This window comes from Lupinus angustifolius, chromosome LG11, assembly GCF_001865875.1.
Source record: "Lupinus angustifolius cultivar Tanjil chromosome LG11, LupAngTanjil_v1.0, whole genome shotgun sequence".
Classification (NCBI taxonomy): domain Eukaryota; kingdom Viridiplantae; phylum Streptophyta; class Magnoliopsida; order Fabales; family Fabaceae; genus Lupinus; species Lupinus angustifolius.
Genome location: NC_032019.1, coordinates 19,024,774 through 19,035,659, shown reverse-complemented (window position 1 = coordinate 19,035,659; position 10,886 = coordinate 19,024,774). Strand labels below are relative to the sequence as shown.

The 10,886-nt window shown below is 32.4% G+C and overlaps 1 pseudogene; it reads left to right on the top strand.

The window, feature by feature from the left end:
• On the top strand, positions 1,364 to 7,253 carry LOC109359261 (annotated as a pseudogene).

Here is a 10,886-nt window from a genome sequence, read left to right as displayed (position 1 = left end):
AATTTTAAATTATTAACGATAAAAATAAAATTAACACATTATATGATATAAGGTTCAATTTAAGTCATATTAATGCAAGGCCTTACAGAGTGCAGTTGCGTAAGTTTTTCCTAAATCTCTACATTTGTTAGGTGCAAGGCCTTGCAAAGTCTCATTTGATTCATTGATTGGTAGGAGAGTTCGACCAAGTGCCTGATGACAATAACTTTCATGAAGCTATTATCACTTACTATAATCTAGCTGATGTATACATCCCCATACTATATAGGATTTTGTTTCTCATTACTTAGGTGCTGGCATGTTTACTTTTTTGGTTCCAAAATTTCAGGGTTGGCATAATCTAGTTTATGACATGGGGAGCATAGAAGAAACAGGGGAATGAGTTAATCTATTAGAGGTATATCTAGTGCTCCATCCTGATTTCTGTAGTGAAATTCTTGCATTCTACTCTGCAAGAAGAAAAACTAACCTCATGTAAACTAGTAACAATCAATCTTGTACCATCTAATGTGTTAATTTAATTTTTATTGATAGTAATTTAAAATTGTATATATGTAGAGAACAATTTTACCTATAGTTAAAGTTTAATGAGTAATTAAGGAAAAAATAGTTTACAATATCTACTTACAAAAAATATAAAGTTTAATAAGGTTTGTCAACTTTTCCCTTAAAATTGTAATGTAAGCCAACAACTCACCCTTTCGTACAAGAAAGTCAACAAGCAAAGCAAATATTTTAGGTTAGTGAACAGATTTCTTATGCCTTATTCGCACAATAACTATAAGTAGATGGACCTGGTAAACTTAACCCAAATTATAAATGATACTTGGTAAGTTATTTTTATTTTCATATGAGATCTTGAGGATAGTAGAATACATTTGAGAGATCCTTAGCTTATAATGATATGACATAAAATATGATTAATATAGTTAATCAAATAGTAAGTGCAACCATTTAAGTAACACTACTTACTTACTAATAGATCTATTACTTATTATAGAAGCCAATATTTATTCAATCACATTATGATTTACTTCATATACAAATATACAATCTATTTCACATTGTCAAAAATGTATTGAGTTTATATAAATTAAAATTTTCATTTTAACCAACGAAAAAAATGGTAAATGGAGTGAAACAATTGTCAAATAGCATTATATGATCCCCTCATAAGTGAAATCACTTGCCTTTTGTCTTGAAATTCTTTCAATGTAAGTCAACTATTGCCACAATTTTCAAACCACTTTTATATGAAGCATTTATGTTTATCGAACTTCTTTTTGCGAGGATATATATATTTTTTTAATATAACAATAATCAAATCTCTCGTTGATTGAGATTGATTTTAACCCTCAAAAAATAGGGTAAACATAAATTAGTCCTCGCTACCTTTTTCTTCTTCTCCTTTCTATTCAAAGGTTGCATAATAAAAAGCTGAAGCTTCCCCTGAGCATCGAATAAGGAAGAAAAGATGAAGAGTGTATTCGGTGGTAAGAAGAACAATGATCTTCCTCCTTCCATTCAAGATGCCTCCAACAATGTAACTTCTTACAATTTTCACTTCTCTTCACTCATACACACCCTTTTAACTTTATCATCTAAACCCTATTTTTTTGTACATTATGTCTTTCATTGTGTTGCTCTTCCATAATTCACTGAGAAATGAAAAATCTCATCTTGCTATTCTAACAATCTTAATTAAAAATTGGGTGGTCAACTACACATGGCTCTCAAATACCGGGGTTTGTACTAACAAAGTGTTGGTGTAGAGGTGTAAGGCCTCACTAGATCCTCAGGATGACCAAAAGGTCAAGATTTGATTCCTTTGTGATACTTGTTGGAAGGTGCAACCACGCACCTTGAAAGGAATACCCTAAATTCTAAGAATTTAAATGTGGGTCAAAATAGTATTTCTTGTGACAGGTTTTTGGGACACATTAGTTCCTAGTGTGGAAGCATTTGAGATTCTTAGGGAATGCGTGATTTGTGAAAGTTTCCTAGTTTCATTAATAATTACAACTATGTTTATTTTATTTTATTGTGAGTGAGCCTCCACGCTCAACCTCCTTCACCCTATTATCAAACCACCTTATAACTCCCATTTTTTTGTTGTGACTGGAAGGCACAACCTTCTGCTCTTCCTTCTTTACGACCTTCTTCTTCACCATCAGATCACCTTATAACTCCTAATTACAACTATGTTACTTTGTTTTCATCTATTCAAGCAACATTCTAAACTAGGGACACACTTTCTTAGGAACAAATTTATATAAGGGTGTTGTTTAATGACCATGAGATCATAGATTTAAATTCTGGAAATATCCTCTCCGCTTGCGAGGTAAGGGTAGATACATCTATCCTCCATAGACCCCAGACCTCACTGGGTGGGAGCTTCATGTGCGTCGTCTTTTTACTTTTTTTATACTCATTTCATCTTCATGTATTTAGTCAATTAATCCTGAGTGTTTAAGCACTTTGATTTTTGGTCATATGAACTAGCTATTTGGTGAAGTATAACTGTTATATATTTTTTCCAGATTACTAAACGAGGTGATACTGTGGAAGAGAAGATTAAGAAGCTTCATGCTGAACTTAATAGATATAAAGAACAGATCAAGAAAACAAGACCTGGTCCTGCTCAGGAAGCTGTTAAGGCTAGAGCCATGAGGGTTCTAAGGCAAAAGCGGATGTGAGTTCCTCAATCTTTGTTTGCCCAGTTTATTTGTCACAATTTAGTTAAATCATCAAATCGATCATTGGCATCAAAGTTGGAGGAAATCGTTGAAAGGTTTTGATTTGTTCTCGTATATAAGAATGAGATAGGTTTGTGTTAAAGAAGTGGGCACTGACATAATTTCAGTAAAGCTTAGTTGCTGTTCCAACTGAATCCTTATATCTATAGGGTTTTTTGTCATTGGTTTGCTATTCTTCGTTTATGTTTCATTTTTAATTTCTGTTCCCTTTAGACTTTTTTACTTCATAATTTTGCTTGGCTCATACATACGGTCTTTACTGCACATAACTGGTCTCAAGTTTCCAGCATGAACTTCTTGTCGGTTATTTTAATTGTTTCTATCCCTGCATTTGAAGAGTCATTTTCTATTTTCCCGCTTGTCATTTTTATTTTAGGTACGTTTTTTTAAAGAGGTTATGAAAAGCAGTGTCTGATTATGTTTACTAGTATTTTCTTAAGTTGCCAGAGGTTTTTATTTGTACATTATGTGTTAACTTTTCCTCTCCCTAATCTTGAATGCTGCCTGTTTCATGAATGGGCTTGGCTGTCAAAAGTTTAAACTGATTTCAGTTGGCTTTAATTCATGTGTGCTTTTGGCTTATGTTTCTATATTTTTATTTATGGTTATGAAAAACACATGAGTATGATAGGTTGTATGGTTTTACTTTGATGTTTTACATTAGAATTGTACAATCAGTCCTCATTTGTTTATCTTAAGTTTACTTAATGTTGCAAAGTTTACTATTTCTACAATGCGAAGTTATCGTATATATATGCAATCAATTTTATTATATTTGAGAACCTCATTGCAGTTTCTATTGTTATGCTTCTGGTGAGTTATGTGTCAATTTTAAAGCTATTTCATATGTTTAGGATATTTTGTATTTCTTTATCAATTCGATGAAGTCTTGTTTTATTTTCTTGTGTACGTGTAATTGCTGTATAGTTATGAGGTTAATCAAATTTTGTAACTCAAGGAGTCAAGGGTTTGGGCTGTATTCTGTAGATGCTCGTGCTATTCATAACTAACGCTGAGAGTCCTAAGAATTTTTACTTTCAATACACGTGATTTCTATATCTTCATGGGGTTAATAGTTTTTATTAGCTCAAAAGACTATTGGTAACTAAGTGGCATTTTTAATTTCAGTGTTTAGCAAGTTGACTTAACTAAAATGAACTATTCAAGCTTTATTCATAGTTATATGCTTCACCTTTGTTCAGTTATGAAGGGCAACGGGACATGCTGTATAATCAGACATTCAATCTTGATCAAGTTCATTCTGCTGCTGAGGACATTAAAGATGCTCAACAAACTGTATGTATCTAAGAGCTCAGAGCATTATTTGTAAATTATTGTATTGAGCTCTTCTTTTTTTTTCCTTTATCTATCTGTATATTATGCCTCTTTGATCTTCACCAGAATATGTGGATGTTTAATTAATAATATGCATATATCATCAAAACATTCTGCAGATTAAATTAAATAAGTTATAGCATAGCTTCATCCTCTCCCTCTGAGAGCATGTGCTAAGACTGGTTGCATTACTGCAGCCATGCTAGGTTATTCAAAGTGAAGCTTATCCGCTTCACTTTGAATAACTAGCCTGGCTGCAGTAATGCAACCAGTCTTAGCTCATGCTCTCAGAGGGAGAGGATGAAGCTATGCTATAAGTTATTCGATTTAATCTGCGGAACGTTGCGATGATATTGTGTATTGAAAGAAGAAACTTATTAATTTGTCCTTTTTTGTTGATGAGAAAAGAAGTATAATTAGGTCAGAAGGGAATAATACAAAAGAGTATTAGCAATCGTCACTAATAACAAAAAGAGCCTGCTAAAACTAGAAGATAGAGCCATGCAACAAAGCATGCCAATCCCTCTGCATGGCTACCATAGAAATCACACTAAGAAGCCCGTGGGCATAGCGGATTTTATTTTATGATATATCTTGAGGCTGAACCTTGGCACAATGGTAAGGTGCTGCCTTGTGACCTAGTTGTCACAGGTTTTAGTCAGGAAAACAACCTCTCAACTACCACCATAAGGCTGTGTTCGATTGACCTTTTCTATACTTGCAATTGTGGGAGCCTTGAGCACAATTGGGCTGCCCTTTTGTTTTATGATTTATCCTGTGGACTTAATCTTGATTTTTAAACACAAATTATTTCAATGTGTATAGCTATTTTTAAGTTTCTACTGGATATGCCTATTGTATGATATATATTAGGTGTAGTTGACTGGGGTATCCGTATTCACGATAAAAAATTTGTTTGTCTTCGTAGCGCTCTAAGGGGCATTCAAGGCGGAGCTTTGTCTGTAACCTGTTTGCGACCTGCTGCCTACCTCATGAGAAGTAGTGGATGAATGGTTTGTAATTTAGGATGAGTCTCTTCCTGTAGATGTTATTATGTCTTATTCTTCTATTATAACATAAAACATTGTAGTATGTGTTAGGTTTTCAGAAATCAGATGAAACATTGAAGAATATATTTGTCAAGCAGTATATAATTTGAGTTTGTGTTCACAACTTTGTATTTCGTTTCTCCCTTTCCCCTTTTCAGATGTCAGCTTTGAAGTCTGCCAACAAGGAATTGAAGGGAATGATATAAACTGTGAACATCCAAGACATTGATGTATAACGTTGATAACTTCAAATCTTAACTGCTGAACCATGCAACGTCCAGAATTTGCAAGATAAGATGGTTGACCTGATGGATGTAAGCAACGAAATACAAGAGACTCTTGGTAGAAGCTATAAGTGCCTGATGACATTGACGAGGATGAACTCCTTGGTGGTAAGTAATAAATTGTTCAGGCTTTTGAGATATGTCGGAAAATTTGTTAAACACTCCTACCTGATGTGGCTACACGATTCGGGTGGGCACCTGGATTTTGCAGCTGTTTGATTAAGAATCTTGTACAAGTTTGGCTCCTTGCTTTAATGAAATAGGTTTAATCAATTGTATGTGCAATGTTCTTAGCAAAATATTTTCAGCTCACAATAAGTGTCATCAGCAACATCTTATGGGTTTGATTCTTCATAATATACAGTACGGTTTTAGGAAACAGGCACTCCCATCATGTTTAAGGGAGATAATTTACATTATTTTCATGAAGTGTCTTAAATTATCTTTTTCTTTTTCTTTTTGGTAAAACAGAACTTGATGTACTGAAAGCAGACATGGGAGATGAGACTGAAGCTGACGGCATCCCCTCCTACCTTCAACCTGATAAAGAACCTGATTTGGATGCAGAACTTAAGTTGCCTTCAGCTCCAGCAGGACATACAGCACCTGGCAGATCCAATGCCCAGGTATCATTTCCTTCCTTTATTTTTTATTCAATAGAAAAGCGCTTGTCTTTTCGTAGTTTAGTTTTTAAACTGTACCTAAACGGGGTTCTAAAGATGAAAAAAGTAAGTCAAATCTCATTGCAAAAGGTTTGGTGTTAAAAATGTCAGTTGTGTCTTTTTGAGATATTATTGTTTACCAGAAACTGAAGCCGGGATAGTTAAGCACTGAAAACTGTTGTGGTTGAATGGAATAACTATGAAAGTGGAAAGTAGTGTGCACTAGTTAAATGCATCATCTACTGTTTTCCTTCATTATACAACCATCAATCGAGAAGGGAAAGCCTATACTTACGACCTTTTTATGTGACAACTGTATTGCGTGATAAACCTATGCATGTTTGAGGTTGCATTCTAGTGTTTAGTGGTGCAACTCACACGGATGTTCCTTATCACTTCTTGGTTCCCGAGCCTCGGTTTTTCTCTGACAAGACCATGTTCCATTACCATACACTTGAATTATGTTTTATTTGTTTATCGAAGTGCTTCATCATCATTATGGTGTCAACCTTTGTATATTTTAGTCAGAACCTTTGTTCTCTGCTCAACTGCTAGAAACTAACACTAAGAAGTGATTCTTGAAAAAGTTAAATACAAGAATCTGAAGCAAAATAGATTACTCTATACTCTATACTCTATACTCTATTTTGTGCATTTTATTGTAGTCTTATGCAGTTTTCATCCCTGATTGATTGCTTACATACAGGCTGAAGATGATCCGGGTTTACCCGCTGCCCCCTAGACATCCTTGCACGGTTAGAGAATGTCTTTCATGTCATTGGTGAGCAAGGCCTTGTAAAGATGTGATAAACTTGAGAATGTTGATTGATATAGTCATTTAATTGGTCTGGTGTTAGCATTATTTAATTGGTGTAATAAACCTTGTGGAAACATAATTTAGTGATCTATATGGAAAATATTGTGACATGGGAAAAAGAAAGAAAGAAAATATAGATGTAGTTTTGTAAAAGCTTGGAACTTGCTAGTTATGTTTTAGGTCTGTGTCTTTAGAGGAGATTGTGGATATACACTCATCAACTCAGTTTCATTGTCTCCATTAAAAAGCTTTTAGTAGATTTATTGATTTATTTAACACTAATGACACCTTAAATGTGAGAAATCATTATGAATTGTGGCAATTATAGGAGGCCTGATTTTGCTAGACTATTTTGGTAACATGCATGCTGAATTTATTTACAAGTTATTTGATCTAAAATATTATCAGTCTTCGTTTCCACATGTTTATTTGGAATCCTAATTAAAATGACCATTTAATATTTGGAATTATTTTTAAATCCAAAGCCAAATGAGATGTTTATATAAGGATCACTAACACCAATTTAGTTAAGTAAACAAACTTTTGTGGGATAAATTGATGATTTATTAATGTCATAGACTACATCTAATGATAATTGCAAAAGTGGGACTTAATTTTTTCCACACTCATAGAGACACAGTTAATAAATAATATCAATAATAAGAACCAAATTAATGAGTTAGAGTAATAAAAATTATGAAATGAATGAAGTAAATTGTGTTGCAACACTTTGATGAAAGTGGATTTTCAATTTGGAGGGAATGGAATGAAACAAAACCTAATGGAATTGAAAACTAAGGAATCAAGTAGATGTTTTCATTCAATTAGTTCTACCCCACTTTGGGTTTGGGGAATGGAAAGGGAAATAATAGAACCTTAATTTAACCCCTGTCATATCATTATTACACTCTCCTATATTGCATCTCTCCATCCAAACATGCCATAAAACTTTCTATCTTCATAACAACACTATGGGTACATTTGATGTACATTGAGGAATAAGACAAAGTAGAACAACATAACTAGTTGAGGGTTGATGCACAATACAAATACAACAATACACAATATAATATAATGTTCTTTAGATATAATGATAGTGGTGGTGGTGATGCTGGTGTCAAAACTTACAATAACATTGGACAAAGATAACAATATTAGTGTTACTGACTAAGAAAATAATGGTACCTTTTAAAAAATCAAATGCACACTATGTACAATAAACTCGGGTGGACATCTGCTGTTCTAAAATAGTATACCACTTGATGTATCACTGTTTGTGATGAGTTCAGAAAAATAATTAATTATTAAAATTTTAATTTAAATATATTTTTTCAACCAATGTGGGACATGGAGTGACATTTTTTGTGGGACAATAAATGTGCTCCCAATAATCTCACATAATTTGTTATTGGTGATTAAGAAATTTTTATACCATCAATATATCATCCACTATTTATATTAAACATCATTAGTTTTTAAATATAAATAATACAAATAAATAATAGATAATAAATTGACGAAATATATATATTTACATTGATAAATACACTTCAAATATTTATTGAAAATTAAACTTTATTATTATTTTAATGTCGTTAAATCTTACCAATTTATACTCTAAACATATATTATATTCTCTAAAAAAAAGATCTCTTCACTACATTATCCTCCATAGACTAATAATATATAGTAGTCTAGTCCATTAGATTACATTTTTTTACACTTCTGGATTGGAATAAACAAACTTTTTTTATTAAAAAGTATGAGCATTGCAATGTAAATTTTGACTAATCAGATATATGCAGAAGTGTTACCATCACAAGATCATAGACGATCAACTACATAACATATACAACGGTACGCACCAATTGATTATATTATAATTACAATTGAATTTTCCACACGAGGACAAAGCTCAAACATACTTAACTTAAGTTCAACATCACTAAAAAAACAAATTATCAACCATGCAAAACATAAACCAAATCATACTATTTATACACCTACATAGATTTACAATTTTGAGTCCCAGATAAAAGGCCTTTTTGCTATGAAGAGTTTAGAAGAATTGGCAATATTATTGGTCCTTATAGCTATTATAACTTTTATTCTTACATTTAGCTATTATTTTTCCACTTTGCCCTTTGCAACAAATCTATCTAATCATGTTTCTCACACAAATGTCAACAATGCCAACCATAGTGTAACAATTAATGTGGAACCTGAGCCAATGTTAGATTATAATACAACAATGTTCCATAGCTATCCAACTATTCTATTCTCCAAAGCCAAATTGTGTCACAATAGTTGTAGTTCAAGTTGTTCAAGTTGCTCTATATGTTTGGTGGATTATAAAGAATCTGATTTCTTGAGAGTGTTACCAGGATGTGGTCATTTCTTTCATGTCAAGTGTGTTGATCCTTGGTTGAGAATTAATTTGACTTGTCCAATTTGTAGGGAGAGATTACAAAATGAGGTATAGGGTGTTTGTTTGAGTAGTGAAGAATTTAGTAATTAGTTAAGAATTTGATATAGAAATTTGTATATTTAGTTGATACAAAAAGTATAAGGGATGTGGATAGATTATGAAAAAACAATTTGTTTCTTATTTGATTTCTAAACAAACATTGTTTTCTTCTCATATTAAATCAGCATATAGAGTTGAATGCTTATCAATAAATCTATTAACAATATAATAAAAAAAATTCTCTCATGCCGCATGTCACTTTCTCCTTCTTTCATGCCATATGTCACTTTCTTCTTTCCTCATGCCACATGTCACTTTCTCCTTCCCTCATGCCACATGTCACTTTCTCCTTCCCTCATGCCACATGTCACTTTCTCCTTCCCTCATGCCACATGTCACTTTCTCCTTCCCTCATGCCACATGTCACTTTCTCCTTCCCTCATGCCACATGTCACTTTCTCCTTCCCTCATGCCACATGTCACTTTCTCCTTCCCTCATGCCACATGTCACTTTCTCTTTTCATGCAACATGTCACTTTCTCCTTCCTTCATGCCACATGTCACTTTCTCCTTCCTTCATGCCACATGTCACTTTCTCTTTCCCTCATGCCACATGTCACTTTCTCCTTCCCTCATGTCACATGTCACTTTCTCTTCACATTTTTTCCTTCATGTCACATGTCACCTCCTCCTCACATATTTTTCTTCCTACTTTTTATATATTATACTAGCAGTGTACCCGTGCACTTGCACGGGTCGCTTCTTTGTTTATGAATAATGCAAATATAATATACATATATTTTATAATATCAATAAATCATGTATTGAAACATTATATTTCTCATTCATATAGGTGCAATATTAACATTGATTTTTGAGTGTATATGTAGAATATTAATAATTATAAATGCGTTTGTATAAATATTTATTTGTTGAAAGTGTGATTATAGAAAATATTTGATTCTTAAATAACTCAATAAATAAAATTCAAATTGTATTTGATAATATCTCACCTCTATATTCTCTATATAAAATTATAAATATAAGGAGTTATTTTTGCATCATATTTTTTGTGATTACATTTATAAGTATCATATAAAGTCATAAGGATTTTTTAGCATATCTCTTAAATGCTTATGTTTTAATATTTGAATATATTTTTAGCATTCAAATATTGTATAATTAAATGTTATTTATTTGATATTATAAAATATATGTATATTATATTTGCATTATTCATAAACAAAGAAGCGACCCGTGCAAGTGCACGGGTACACTCTTAGTATAATTTATGATAGAACATCTTGACTTTGTGATTCATGTAGTTAAACTTATCTAGTGAGATAAAAACTTAATTGTTGTTAATTTAGAATATGTAAATTGACATGGGTATGTTAAATTGTCTAAATTCAACTCTTTATTTTAGCATAAGGCCTGAGCAAAGGGTCTATCGGTAATTGTTGTTACTGTAGCTTGCAACAATTTTAAATGATATGAAATAATACCTACTGACTGA